The sequence below is a fragment of the Arachis stenosperma genome, chromosome 6 (genome assembly GCF_014773155.1).
Source record: "Arachis stenosperma cultivar V10309 chromosome 6, arast.V10309.gnm1.PFL2, whole genome shotgun sequence".
Taxonomy (NCBI): domain Eukaryota; kingdom Viridiplantae; phylum Streptophyta; class Magnoliopsida; order Fabales; family Fabaceae; genus Arachis; species Arachis stenosperma.
The window spans coordinates 61,551,935-61,557,934 of record NC_080382.1 but is presented as its reverse complement, the minus strand read 5'-3'; the positions used below and the strand labels follow the sequence as shown (position 1 = coordinate 61,557,934).

The following is a 6,000-nucleotide window of genomic DNA, read 5'->3' as shown; positions in this document are numbered from 1 at the left end:
ATTACATATTTTCTTGTTCTCTTCTCTTTCATATGAGCAGGAGCAAAGACAAAAGCATTCTTGTTGAGGCTGACCCTGAACCTGAAAGGACCTTGAAGTGAAAGCTAAGGCACAACTCTCTGTAGAGGATCTAACAGAAATCTTCAAAGAAGAAGAACCCATGGCAGCCGAAAACAACAATAATGCCAACAATGCAAGGAAGGTGCTGGGTGACTTTACTGCACCTACTCCCGACTTCTATGGGAGAAGCATCTCTATCCCTGCCATTGGAGCAAACAACTTTGAGCTTAAGCCTCAATTAGTTTCTCTAATGCAACAGAATTGCAAGTTCCATGGACTTCTATTGGAAGATCCTCATCAGTTTTTGGCTGAGTTCTTGCAAATCTGTGACACTGTCAAGGCTAATGGGGTTGACCCTGAGGTCTACAGACTTATGCTATTCCCTTTTGCTATAAGAGACAGAGCTAGGATATGGTTGGACTCACAACCTAAAGAAAGCATGAACTCTTGGGAAAAGCTAGTCAATGCCTTCTTGGCAAAGTTCTTTTCACCTCAAAAATTGAGTAAGCTTAGAGTGGAAGTCCAAACCTTCAGGCAGAAGGAAGGTGAATCCCTCTATGAAGCATGGGAAAGATACAAACAATTGATCAGAAAGTGTCCTTCTGACATGCTTTCTGAATGGAGCATCATAGGTATCTTCTATGATGGTCTGTCTGAACTGTCCAAGATGTCATTGGACAGCTCTGCTGGAGGATCTCTTCATCTGAAGAAGACGCCTGCAGAAGCTCAAGAACTCATAGAAATGGTTGCAAATAACCAATTCATGTACACTTCTGAAAGGAATCCTGTGAACAATGGGATGAATCAAAAGAAAGGAGTTCTTGAGATTGATACTCTGAATGCCATATTGGCTCAGAACAAAATATTGACTCAGCAAGTCAATATGATTTCACAAAGTCTATCTAGAATGCAAGCTGCACCAGGCAGTACTAAGGACACTTCATCTGAGGAAGAAGCTTATAATCTTGAGAACCCTTCAATGAAAGAGGTGAATTATATGGGAGAACCCTATGGAAACACCTGTAATCCTTCATGGAGAAATCATCCAAATCTCTCATGGGAGGACCAACAGAGACCTCAACAAGGTTTCAACAACAATAATGGTGGAAGAAACAGGTTTAGCAATGGCAAGCCTTTTCCATCATCTTCTCAGCAACAGACAGAGAATTCTAAGCAGAGCCACTCTGACTTAGCAACCATGGTCTCTGATCTAATCAAAACCACTCAAAGTTTGATGACTGAAATAAGGTCCTCCATTAGAAATTTGGAGGCACAAGTGGGACAGCTGAGCAAGAAAATTACTGAACTCCCTCTTAGTACTCTTCCAAGCAATACAGAAGAGAATCCAAAAGGAGAGTGCAAGGCCATCAACATGGCCGAAATTGGAGAGGAAGAAGAGGCAGTGAACACCACTGAGGAAGACCTCAATGGACGTCCACTGGCCTCCAATGAATTCCCTAATGAGGAACCATGGGAATCTGAGGCTCACACTGAGACCATAGAGATTCCATTGGAATTACTTCTGCCATTCATGAGCTCTGATGAGTATTCCTCCTCTGAAGAGGATGAATATGTCACTGAAGAGCAAGTTGCTAAATACCTTGGAGCAATCATGAAGCTAAATGACAAGTTATTTGGTAATGAGACTTGGGAGGATGAACCCCCTTTGCTCACCAAAGAACTGGATGACTTGTCTACTCAGAGATTACCTCAAAAGAGACAGGACCATTCTCAATACCTTGTACCATAGGCTCCATGACCTTTAAGAAGGCTCTGTTTGACCTAGGGTCAAGCATAAATCTTATGCCTCTCTCTGTAATGGAGAAGCTAGGGATCTTTGAGGTACAAGCTGCAAGAATCTCACTAGAGATGGCAGACAATTCAAAAAAACAAGCTTATAGACTTGTAGAGGATGTTCTGGTAAAGGTTGAAGACCATTACATCCTTGCTGATTTCATAGTCCTAGAAATTGGGAAGTGCATGGATGAATCAATCATCCTTGGCAGACCCTTCCTAGCCACAGCAAAGGCTGTGATTGATGTTGATAGAGGTGAATTGATTATTCAAGTGAATGAAGAATCTTTTGTGTTTAAGGCTCAAGGATATCCCTCTGTAACAATGGAGAGGAAGCATGAAGAGCTTCTCTCAAAACAGAGTCAAATAGAGCCCCCACAGTCAAACTCTAAGTTTGGTGTTGGGAGGCCACAACCAACTTCTAAGTTTGGTGTTGAACCCCCACATTCAAACTCTAAGTTTGGTGTTGGGAGATTCCAACATTGCTCTGAGTATCTGTAAGGCTCTATGAGAGCACACTGTCAAGCTACTGACATTAAAAAAGCACTTGTTGGGAGGTAACCCAATGTTATATTTATCTATTTTCCTTTGTTATTTTATGTTTTCTGTAGGTTGATGATCATGGAAAGTCACAAAATCAATTGAAAAAGCAAAAACAGAATGAAAAACAGAAAGAAAAATAGCACACTCTGGAGGAAAACCTTGCTGGCGTTTAAACGCCAGTAAGGGCAGCAAATGGGCGTTCAACGCCCAGTCTGGCACCATTTTGGGCGTTTAACGCCAGAAAGAGGCACCAGACTGGCGTTAAACGCCAGGAAAGGGCAAGAAGCTGGCGTTAAACCCCAGAAATGGGCACCAGCCCGGCGTTTAATGCCAGAATTGGCATAAAGAGCATTTTTGCTTGCCACTTGGTGCAGGGATGAATTTTCCTTGACACCTCAGGATCTGTGGATCCCACAGGATCCCCACCTACCCCACCACTCTCTCTCTTCTTCACCCATTCACCAATCACCTCAACACCTCTTCCCCAAAAACCCCTCACCTATCAAATCCCACTATTCTCTTCACCACTCACATCCATCCTTCATAAAACCCCACCTACCTCACCATTCAAATTCAAACCAATTTCCCTTCCAAACCCACCCATACATGACCAAACCTTACCCCTCTCCCCACTCCTATATAAACCCATCTTCACCACCTCATTTTCCCACAACCTAAACACTCCTTCCCCCCTTGGCCGAACCACAAAGCCATCTCCATCTCCTCTATTTCTTCTACTTCTACTCTCTTCTTTCTTGTTTTGCTCGAGGACGAGCAAACTTTTAAGTTTGGTGTGGTAAAAGCATTGCTTTTTGTTTTTCCATAACCATTTATGGCATCCAAGGCCGGAGAAACCTCTAGAAAGAGGAAAGGGAAGGAAAAAGCTTCCACCTCCGAGTCATGGGAGATGGAGAGATTTATCTCAAGGGTGCATCAAGACCACTTCTATGAAGTTGTGGCCATGAAGAAGGTGATCCCCGAGGTCCCTTTCAAACTCAAAAAGAGTGAATATCCTGAGATCCAACATGAGATCCGAAGAAGAGGTTGGGAAGTTCTTACCAACCCCATTCAACAAGTCGAAATCTTAATGGTTCAAGAGTTCTATGCTAATGCATGGATCACCAAGAACCATGATCAAAGTGTGAACCCGAACCCAAAGAATTGGCTTACAATGGTTCGGGAGAAATACTTAGATTTTAGTCCGAAAAATGTAAGGTTGGCATTCAACTTGCCCATGATGCAAGGAGATGAACACCCCTATACTAGAATGGTCAACTTTGATCAAAGGTTGGACCAAGTCCTCATAGACATTTATGAAGAGGGCGCTCAATGGAAGAGAGATTCAAGAGGGAAGCCGGTTCAACTGAGAAGGCATGACCTCAAGCCCGTGGGTAAGGGATGGTTGGAGTTTATCTAACGCTCAATCATTCCCACTAGCAACCATTTCGAAGTTACTATAGACCGGGCCATCATGATCCATAGCATCATGATTGGAGAGGAAGTAGAAGTTCATGAGGTTATAGCCCAAGAACTTTATAAGGTGGCAGACAAGTCCTCTACCTTGGCAAGGTTAGCCTTTCCTCATCTCATTTGTCACCTCTGTTATTCAGTTGGAATTGACATAGAGGGAGACATCCCCATTGATGAGGACAAGCCCATCACTAAGAAAAGGATGGAGCAAACAAGAGATCCCACTCATCATGAAATCCCTGAGATGCCTCAAGGAATGCACTTTCCTCCACAAAACTATTGGGAGCAAATCAACACCTCCCTAGGAGAATTGAGTTCCAACATGGGACAACTAAGGTGGACCCGTTCTTTAATTTCCTTGTTCTTTATTTTCTTGTTTTTCAAATTTTATGCTTATGTTTATCCATGTTTGTGTCTTATTACATGATCATTAGTGTCTTAGTGTCTATGCCTTAAAGTTATGAATGTCCTATGAATCCATCACCTTTCTTAAATGAAAAATGCTCTTAAATGAAAAAGAGAAGAATTGCATGAATTTTGAATTTTATAACAGATTAATTATTTTGATGTGGTGGCAATACTTTTGTTTTCTGAATGTATGCTTGAACAATGCATATGTCTTTTGAATTTGTGGTTCATGAATGTTGGCTCTTGAAAGAATAATGAAAAAGGAGACATGTTACTGAGGATCTGAAAAATCATAAAAATGATTCTTGAAGCAAGAAAAAGCAGTGAATTCAAAAAAAGTATATGCGAAAAAAAAAGGAAAGAAAGCAAGCAGAAAAAGCCAAAAGCCCTTTAAACTAAAAGGCAAGGGTAAAAATAAAAAGGATCCAAGGCTTTGAGCATCAGTGGATAGGAGGGCCCACAGGAATAAAATCCTGGCCAAAGCGGCTAAACCAAGCTGTCCCTAACCATGTGCTTGTGGCGTGAAGGTGTCAAGTGAAAACTTGAGACTGAGCGGTTAAAGTCGTGATCCAAGGCAAAAAGAGTGTGCTTAAGAACCTTGGACACCTCTAATTGGGGACTCTAGCAAAGCTGAGTCACAATCTGAAAAGGTTCACCCAGTTATGTGTCTGTGGCATGTATGTATCCGGTGGTAATACTGGAAGACAGAGTGCTTTGGGCCACGGCCAAGACTCATAAAGTAGCTGTGTTCAAGAATCATCATACTTAACTAAGAGAATCAATAACACTATCTGGATTCTGAGTTCCTATAGAAGCCAATCATTCTGAATTTCAAAGGATATAGTGAGATGCCAAAACTGTTCAGAGGCAAAAAGCTAAAAGCCCCGCTCATCTAATTAATACTGATCTTCATAGATGTTTTTGGAATTCATTGCATATTCTCTTCTTTTTATCTTATTTGATTTTCAGTTGCTTGGGGACAAGCAACAATTTAAGTTTGGTGTTGTGATGAGCGGATAATTTATACGCTTTTTGGCATTGTTTTTAGTATGTTTTAGTTAGTTTTTATTATATTTTTATTAGTTTTTAGTTAAAATTCACTTTTCTGGACTTTACTATGAGTTTGTGTGTTTTTCTGTGATTTCAGGTATTTTCTGGCTGATATTGAGGGACCTGAGCAAAAATCTGATTCAGAGGCTGAAAAGGACTGCAGATGCTGTTGGATTCTGACCTCCCTGCACTCGAAGTGGATTTTCTGGAGCTACAGAAGCCCAATTGGCGCATCCTCAATTTCGTTGGAAAGTAGACATTCTGGGCTTTTCAGCAATGTATAATAGTCCATACTTTGTCCGAGATTTGATGGCCCAAACCGGCGTTCCAAATCAGCTCAAAACTGCCCGGCGTTAAACACCAAAACTGGCACAAGAATGGGAGTTAAACGCCCAAACTGGCACAAAAGCTGGCGTTTAACTCCAAGAAAAGTCTCTACACATAGAAGCTTCAATTCTCAGCCCAAGCACACAACAAGTGGGCCCGGAAATGGATTTTTATGTCATTTACTCATTTCTGTAAACCCTAGGCTACTAGTTCTCTACAAATAGGATCTTTTGCTATTGTATTTTACATCTTTGGATCTTTGATCATCTTTAGATCTTTGAATCCTTTTGATCACGTTTTGGGGCTGGCCATTCGGCCATGCCTAGACCTTGTTCTTATGTATTTTCA

The 6,000-nt window shown here is 41.5% G+C and overlaps 1 non-coding gene across 1 annotated transcript; it reads right to left on the bottom strand.

The window, feature by feature from the left end:
* Positions 1 to 565: 565 nt before the first annotated feature.
* Positions 566 to 673, bottom strand: LOC130937704 (small nucleolar RNA R71). The gene has a single exon (XR_009068909.1). It is a non-coding gene; the product is annotated as a small nucleolar RNA R71 (small nucleolar RNA).
* Positions 674 to 6,000: the final 5,327 nt, after the last annotated feature.